A 9,797-nucleotide genomic window follows, 5' to 3' on the forward strand; every position below is an offset into this window, starting at 1 on the left:
TGCCCGCCTGGCAAAAGAGCCTCCAGAGCTCCAGGTGCTATCTGGAACCAGGGCCAGTAACTAAGCTGCTGCTGCTGCTGCTACTGTTTGTGCTTTGTTCTGGAAGAGGACCTAAGCACTCTCTAAGCAAGGAGTTTTCTGCCCTTAGACCTCCCTCATCCTGCCCCCCCCCACACACATGCCTTGTAAAATTTCTAGATCTTCAGAAATCTAAGACAGCTGTCTCCTTGGTTCCTTGTTACTTTTTCAGGTTTCCTCCCTACACTTTCCCCTTTCTGGTGTATAACAAACAACCAATTCCTCATCGGCTTCTCTACTGGGAGCCAGAAATACTGTTATGTCCTGCTCAAGTATAACTTATTGAACAGGTGATCCCTCCCTTGGACAGTGGATTTGTTGTGTTGCTGGTCAGTCGTGTCAGTCACGTCTGACTCATCGTGACCCCATTTGGAGTTTTCTTGGCAAAGATCCTGAAGTGATTTGACATTTCTTTCTCCACCTTTTACAAATGAGGAAACAGGCAAATGGAGTTAAGTGACTTTCCCAGAGTCACAGAACTAGTAAGTGTCCAAGCCTGGATTTGAACTCAGGTATTCCTGACTGCCAGGCCCAGCACCCTATCCACTGTACCACCTAGGAAGGTGAGCAAAAATTACTAAAGATCCCAAAAAGAAAGTCTTTGCCACCAAAATCCTTGGCACAATCAAATGGTTCAATGGATATGATTTTATCATTGGAAATGACACTAAAGAAGATATACTACTGTCTGCTTTGAAGTGGCACCTTAAAAACTACTGGGCTTTTTCATCTGACCTGAAACTGAACTCTCCTACGTGAGTGTTGTCTCCCCCTTTGCAGTGCGATCTCTTTGAAAGCAGGAACTATCTTGCTTTTTCACTTTGTGTCCCCAGTGCGTGGAACAGTGCTCTGCACAAAATAACTGCTCGATAAATGATTTTTTTTCTTTTTTTCTTCTTTTATTCATTCATAGGCACACAGCAGAACTAGGCTGAGTTGACACCAGAATGTCTGTGGATCTCTGAAATGCAAGAGGCGAGGTTAGGCAGGAAAACCAACTGTCAGGAAGAGATCCAGAGAAGGAAGCAAAATTGCAGGGTACGCTGGGAAGCAGATCCTTTCCCTAAGTCATCCTATGACTCCAAAGCCTCAGTTTTTTGTGGCATTTCCTGAAATTTCCTGCTTCTTTCATAGTCTGGCCATGCCATTCTTAACTCTGCCATGTTGGTCCAACTGCAGGTTCACACACCCGCTTTTCTTATTTTCCAATTATGAATTGTCCCAATTCTTCATACTAATCTCAGCTTATTTTCCTGAAGTATCCAGAGGGATCAATTTCTTCATCTCTAATAGAAGGAGATTAAACTAGGTCAGGCGCAAGGTTCCCCTTGTTCTAAATTCTACTATCCCGTCATTTGTGTCAAGTTCTGCCATTAACCAGTTGGTTTTATTATGTCCTATTCACTTGGTTTTGGCCATACAATGCCATGAATCATCACCACCATTGTTGTGGTCATCAAGCATTTGTTAAGCACTTATTAAGTGCCAGGCACTGTGCTAAGTTCTGTAGATACAGAAAAAGGTGAAAGGCAGGCCCTGCTCTCAGGGAGCTCACATTCAATGGGGAAGCAACATGCAAACAACTATGTACATACAAGATATATACTGTATAAATGAGAGGTAATGTTGGAGCGAGGACGCTAGGAGTGGGGGGAGGGGGCCCAAAAAGGCCTCTTGTAGAAGGTAAGGTTTGCACTGAATTTTGAAGGAAGCCAGGGAAACCAGCAGGCATAAGTGAGGAAGAAGAACATTCCACTTACAGAGGAGAGCCAGTGAAAAGGCATACAATTGGAAGATGGAGTGTCACGTACAACATACAACAAGATGGCCGATGCTGCTGGTTCCTAGCTAGGGTAGATGGAGGGGAGTAAAGTGGAAGAAGATAGGAAAGGTTGTGAAAAGCTTTAAAATTCAAAGGGAAGATTTTATATTTCATGGCAGCCAGGAACATCTGTTCATTCATTGCATTGGAACAAGAGGACCCAGTGATAAATTGCTGAGACAGCCTTGTTTTGGTTGTAAAATAGAGCCCCGAAGAGAGGAAAAGTCATACGCCAGCAGAGTTAGCAGCATCAGGAACTGGGGAGTTCAGGCAGGGCCAGTTCAAAGGAGGGGGCAATTTCTGTGCAGAAGAAAAGTGCTAAGGGAGGAATTGGAAAAGAGATAAGAAGATGAAGAGATTGCTTTCAATTGGGGAAAATCAAGAAAGGGTTCATGGAAGAGGTGGCATTTGAGCTGGGCCTTGAAAATGTAGCCAGGTAGCTAGCAAGCAACATCTGTAAAAAGAGAAGAATAGGGCTCTAATGTTTTAAAGCTGGCCATCACCCTGTCTTTTCAGACCATCATGGTACTTGTAAGAGAGACTGTTACTGTTCTGTTTTTGTTCATCCTTCATACTTGAAGAGGATCAATGTCATCACAATGTTGGGGTAACGGTACAATACATTTGACTATGCCTGATCAGTCAAATACAAGCTCGGAAGGCTCCACCACAAGTCGGGCACAAATAGTCCATTTGAACATTGGAGACAGAAATATATCTAGATTTGTTTATCTCACATTTCCTTTGTGCTGCTAAAATTCTTCTTTGCACATAGAGTACAGTTCCTTCTTTGATGCGGACACACTATGCTGGGCAGTCCTTTGCCAGCATCTCCTATGTATCACAATCAATACTAAAATTCTTCAGAGAGACTTTGAGAGTGTTTCTTGTACCACTTCTTCTGACCTCTACGTGAGTACTTGCTTTGTGCGAGTTCTCTGGAAAATAGTCCTTTAGGGAAACAAATGTTTGGTATTTGGGCTACATGGCCAGCCCATTGGAGTTGCACTCTCCGTGGTAGAGTTTGAATGTATGTCAGTTCAGTTTGAGAGAGGACTTCAGTGTCCAGTACCTTATTCTGCCAGGTGATCTTCAGAATCTTACTAAGACAATCTAAATGAAAGCAATTCCATTTTCTGACCTGGTGCTGGTGTATTGTCCAGGTTTCACAGGCATGCAATGAAGTCAGCACAATGACTCTGTAGACCTTCAGTTTGATTCACACCCTAATACCTTTTCTCTCCCACACTTTCCTTCAGAGCCTCCCAAACACTGAGCTAGCTCTGGCAATGCTTATGTCAACCTTATCACCTACGTGTACATCCCTGGAAAGTCTCCTGCCAAGGTAAGTGAACTTATCCACAGCATTCAAAATTTCTCCATTTACTATAACCAATGGCTCCACGTTTGGGCGGTATAGAGCTGGCTGATGGAGAACCTCTGTTTTCTTGGTGTTGATTATCAGGCCAAAATTAGTAGACGTCGAGATGAGGGGACATGAGAAACTTTATCACAATGCAACAGAATAGTTTTAGGGATTAGGTAACCCTGAGTGTCTTTTGTCTGGCAAACCAGGCTGCTGACCTGGTCAAGGAGTTCAGTGAATATGAAAGGACCTTGGTGGTTATAAATCAGTGTCACAAGGTCAATTAGCACCATTCTCTCTTCCTTAGGGTATGTCAGTGTCAGAGTTCATAAAACCCTGACAAATATAAAGAATGAAAAGGTAGGCTGGAGGTCATATTGTAGAGGATCTTGAATGCCCAACCACGGAATTTAGACTTCATTTGCTAGGCAATTAGGAGCTATGGATGATTTTGGACCAGGGGAATAAGATGATCAGTTGTGCTCTAGAAAGACAACTGATTCAGGTAGATTAGAGGTAAGGTTGGTTAAAAGGAAATTGCAATAGTCTGGGCAAGAGAGAATAGCAACTCACATTTTCATAGTGCGTTAAGGTTTATCAAATATTTTCACAACAACCCTGTGAGCTAGGTGCTATAAAGATTACTACTCTCATTTTATAGATGAAGAAATAGAGTCTCAAAGATGGGAAATGACTTGGCTAGGGTCAAACAGCTAATATAACCAGAACTTGAACCCACCTATTCTGACTCTGGATCCACCATTTTTTCAACTATACCATGCTACCTATGAGGACTTTAATGTTGATGGCAACAGTGGGAGTAGAAAGGAGGAGACAGATCAGGATTTGGTAACTTATTAAAATGGGAAAGTAGGTAAAGAAAAAAGATCCAAAATGGCACTAAAGCTTTTAATCCAGGCAAATGAGAAGATGGTGTCACCAATAATAGAAATTATTGTTGTTGTTTAGTCATCTCAGTTATGTCCAATCTTCATGACCCTATTTGGAGTTTTCTTGGCAAAGATATTGGAGTGGCTTGCCATTTCCTTCTCCAGCTTATTTTACAGGTGAAGAAACTGAGGCAAATAAGGTTAAGTGACTTGCCCAGGGTCACATAGCTAGTATAGTGTCTGAGGCCAGGTTTGAACTCACAAAGATGAACCTTCCTGACTTCACTCTCAGTGCACTATCCACTACACCACCTAGCTGCCCCATAATAGAAATAGAGGTATTATTAGGATAGGCAAGATTTTAGGGAGAAGATGGTGAATTTGGTTTTAGCCATGATGAGCTTAAGATGTTGGCAGCATATCTAGGTGAATGTATCTAACGGGTAGTTGGAAATATGGATCTGGCGCTCAGGAGAGAAATCAGGACTGGAGGTACAGACCTGGGAGTCCTTCATATAGAGGACTTATTGAAGCCATGGAAGGATTGGTTTCAAAGAGAATTGTAGAGGAAGAAGAAAAGATTCAAAAGAAAGAGCCTCAAGGAGTAGTGATAGGTCATCAGGCTGCACTGCAATAATAATCAACATAATAATAACAACAACAGCTTACTTTTATATACAGCACTTCAAATTTTATAAAATCGCTTGACAATGACTGAAGTGATTAAGAGAATTTATTTTGGAGTTCTCATTAGAATAGATACAGAAACACACATATCATCCCCATTCACACAGAGCAAGAAGTCTCAGACATTGGAAGAAATCCAATTACATCTAACTCCACAGTCCACAAATCAGTGTATGAATTTGAAGGATTCCATCACAGCACTTTAGACAAGATAGCACTTCAGAGAAAATGGTGCCATCTGGTGGCCATTGATTTTATTGAACAGTGCAATTCAATTTGTTTTGAAATCGTGAATCTACTCACAGAAAATTATTAAAGGGAGCATTTAGTATAGCCACAGAAAGGGGACTGATCTGGGTTATGCCCAAATCAATTTGATGAGTTTACAAGGAGGTGAGCCTTTTGTGGGGGAAATGACTACCTGTCTTGACAAAGGTTGTAGCTATGCCCATTTGAGTCAGTATGGATTGATTGGAAATGCCCATGCCCTTCAAAAGGAAATGCAATCAAAGTCCAAAGCAACTGGGACTTGAGACAAGCTTAGGTTGTTTGCATTTTCTTTGAGCTAAAATCCTCACCCTAGCAAGGTGTGAGTCTAGTCAGCTTATCTGGGATTATTTGATCTTTTTTTTTGGATCCAGCCTATTTGAAAGTCAGGATGGTTATGGGATTCTTTTGTTTTAGGATTGGGATAAGGTAGACTACTTGCCTAGTACTATGTGAGTTAGGAGGACTCACTGAGGACTATTTAATTTTTCTTGGAGCTAGACCATGTGCTGGTAAGGCATGAGTCAGAAAAAGAAGAGACACCTTCAAAATTGAACCACACAAGTATATCTTAGGAACTTGTCCAGCATATCTATGAAGTATAAGTTCATGAAAACATTGATGCCCTAGATGTCTTTAGTAATTTTTGTGGGCTTATTTATTTTTACTTTTTCCTAATTTTTTTAATGGAGAGATGGGTGTTGTAGGGTCAGAATCTTGCAAACACCAAGACAGGCATGAACCTAAAGGAACTTTGAACGATGTGTCAGCATGAGTATAAAACCCAGGTCCATTTAGCTATGAGAGATATGAACCTTCACAAAGTATTGACAATTTAGGAAGCATCTAAGAATTTACTACGTCTGTCTTTTATTAGCTTTGTCAATTTATTGGGTATTAAGAGAAACCTCAGACTTGTTTTTAGCTTTATTTCTATTGTTAGTGATTTGGAACAGGCTTTCACGTGGCTGTTAATAGTTTATTGATTTTTCTTTTGAAAACTGTTTGTTCATACACTTTATAATTTATTCAGTCAGGGATGGTTCTTGATTTAATATGCTTGTGTTAATTCCCTATATATCTTGTCTATCAGACCCACATTACCAATATTTGATGCAAAGTGTATGTATAGTCCTTAGTCATGGAGACCTGGAACAAGGATAGGCAAAATGCTCTTTTTTTGTGACTCCTATATAAACCAGTACTGAGAAGATGTGGCTATATGGATCCAATGGACTTTCTGTTCCTGTTTGGGCTTTTATGATTGACTTGGGCTAATTTCCATGGGCAGGGATCTGAAGAACTGTACCTGTCAACGTATAGTTTTCCTGAATATTTGTATGCAGTAAAAAGTTTGTTTTGTTTTGTTTTAATCTACCTCATTGATGCTATCTTTCCAAATACTTACCCTGTGAACCATTTTGAGCCCCCCATTACCTGAAAAAGGCCTAAAACCTGGATTGGCCAATCAGAAGAAAGACATTTTTGGCCAACTCTGAGCTTAATCTACCATAATGCCTTGCATGCTCTGGCATAACAGACATGCTTTGCTTTGCTCTCTGAGTGAACTCAAAATGCCCCTTCCTGAGTCAGCAGCTACAAGACTGGATGAAGCTGACCAGGAACATTCTTCTGTTTATGACTGCCAAGGACAAGGTGATTTGAACTGAACATTATCTTGAATAATAGGATTTTTCTTATGTTTTCTTATGCTACATTATGTCATGTTAATGATAGAAGAAACACAGACATCCTGAATCTATATATATATTTTTTGAGGCAATGGGGTTAAGTGACTTGCTCAGGGTCACACAGCTAGTGAGTGTTATGTGTCTGAGACCAGATTTGAACTTAGGTCCTCCTGACTCCAAGGCCAGAGCTCTATCTACCGCGTCACCTAGTTATCCCCTGGATCTATAATTTCAATTGACACTTTGACACTTATCTTATAGTATTTACAATCTATCCTATTAAGAAATTCCCTTCTCACTATGACCAGGTAGGATTTATACCAGGAATGCAGGGCTGGTTCAATGTTAGGAAAACTATCAGCATAATTGATCATATCAACACCAAAACTAACAGAAACCACATGATCATCTCAATAGATGCAGAAAAAGCTTTTGACAAAACATAACACCCACTCCTATTAAAACCATTAGAGAACAGAGGAATAAATGGAGTCTTCCTTAAAATAATACATAGCATCTACCTAACACCTTCAGCCAGCATCATACACAATGGAGACAAGCTAGAAGCATTTCCAATAGGACTGGACATCCATTGTCACCAATGTTGTTCAGTATCGTATAACAAACGTTAGCTTTAGCAATAAGAGAAGAAAAAGAAATTGAAGGTATTAGAATAGGCAAAGAAGAAACAAAGCTATCACTCTTTGCAGATGATATGATGTTATACTTAGAGAATCCTAGAGAATTGAGTAAAAAATTACTTGAAATAATAAACAACTTTAGCAAAGTTGCAGGCTATAAAATAAATTCACATAAATCATTGGCATTTCTATATATTATCAACAAAGCCCAACAGCAAGAGATAGAAAGAGAAATTCCATTTAAACTTACTGTAAACATTATAAAATATTCAGGCGTCTAACTCCCGAAACAAACCCAGGAACTGTATGAGCACAATTACAAAACACTTTTCACACAAATAAAGTCAGATCTAAATAATTGGAAAAACGTCAGTTGCTCATGGGTAGGCCGAGCTAATATAAAAATGACAATTCTACCTAAGCTAATTTGCTTATTCAGAGCCATACCAATCAAACTACCAAAAATTATTTTATAGAGTTAGAAAAAATAATAACAAGCTTCATTTGGAAGAACAAAAGGTCCAGAATATCAAGGGAACTAATGAAAAGAAATGCAGGGGAAGGTGGCCTAGCCATTGTAGATCTTAAATTGTACCATAAAGCAACAATCATCAAAACTGCATGGTACTGGCTAAGAAATAGAGTGGTGGATCAGTGAAATAGGTTAAGTATGCAAGACATAGTAGTCAATGACTATAGTAATCTATTATTTGATAAACCCAAAGACCCCAGCTTCTGGGATAAGGACTCACTCTTTGACAAAAACTGCTAGGAAAACTGGAAAAGACTATGGCAGAAACTAGGCATAGATCAAAATCTCACACCACATAACCAAAATAAAGTCAAAATGGGTTCAGGATTTAGGTATAAAGGCTAATACTGTAAGCAAACTGGGAGAGCAAGGAATAGTTTACCTATCAGATTCATGGAGAACAGAAGAATTCATGACCAAACAGGAGATAGAGAACATTATGAAAAGCAAAATGGATAACTTTGATTACATTAAATTGAAAAGTTTTTGCACAAACAAAACCAATGCAACCAAGATTAGAAGGAAGGTAGAAAATTGGGAAAAAATTTTGCCAACCAGTCTCTCTGATAAAGGCCTCCTTTCTAAAATACATAGGGAATTAAGTCAAATTTCTAAGAATACAAGTCATTCCCCAATTAAGAAATGGTCAAATGATATGAACAGGCAGTTCTCAGGAAGAAATTAAAGACATCTATAGTCATATGAAAAAATGCTCTAAATCACTATTGATTAGAGAAACGCAAATCAAAACATCTCTGAGGTACCACATCACACCTATCAGATTGACCAACATGATAAAACAGGAAAATGATAAATGTTGGAGAAGATGTGGGAAAATTGGAACACTAATGCATTGTTGGTGGAGTTGTGAAACGATCCAACCATTTTGGAGAGTAATTTGGAACTATGCCCAAAGGGCTATAAAAATGTGCATACCCTTTGACCCAGCAATAGCACTTCTAGGGCTATATCCCAAAGAGATCTTACAAATGGGAAAAGGACCTACATGTAACAAAATATTTATAGCAGGTCTTTTTGTGGTGGCAAAGAATTAGAAATTGAGGGGATGCCCAACAATTGATGAATGGCTGAACAAGTTGTGGCATATGAATGTAGTGGAATAGTATTGTGCTATAAGAAATGATGAGCAGGCGGACTTCAGAAAAACCTGGAAAGACTTGTATGGACTGATGCTGAGTGAAGTGAGCAGAACCAGGAGAACATTGTACACAGTAACAGCCATGTTGTGTGATGACTAACTTTGATAGACTTAACCCTTTTCAGCAATACAAGCATCTAAGATATCTCCAAAGGCCTCATGATGGAAAATGCTATCCACATCCAAAGAGAAAACTATGGAGTTTGAATGCAGATCGAAGCATACTATCTGCTATTTTTTTTTTTGTTCTGTTTTGTTTCCTCTTTCTGGTGGTTCTTCCTATTGGTTCTAATTCTTACCTACAACATCACTAATGTGAAAATATGTTTAATAGGAATATATATGTATAGCCTAGCATGCCGTCTTGGGGAGGGAGGTGGGGAGAGAGGGGGAGAAAAGTTTAAAACTCAAAAGCTTATGGAAGTGATAGTTCATAATTCAAAATAATTAAAATAAAATAAAATAAAGTAATGAGTTATTCTACAAAAAAAAAAGAAATTCATTTCTCATGTTATGGTTAACACATATGGAGACTATAGTTTTGGTTGACATAGGCGTCCTGAGTTGGGACTGTTCTAAATGTATAAAGGGTATCCTTCAGCTTGTTTATCTCTGAGTTCAGAATTATTTTCTGACCACTATGCAATACATGATTCTCTGGTTT

Source organism: Vombatus ursinus, unplaced genomic scaffold, assembly GCF_900497805.2.
Source record: "Vombatus ursinus unplaced genomic scaffold, bare-nosed wombat genome assembly UNPS02014770.1, whole genome shotgun sequence".
In the NCBI taxonomy this organism is placed as follows: domain Eukaryota; kingdom Metazoa; phylum Chordata; class Mammalia; order Diprotodontia; family Vombatidae; genus Vombatus; species Vombatus ursinus.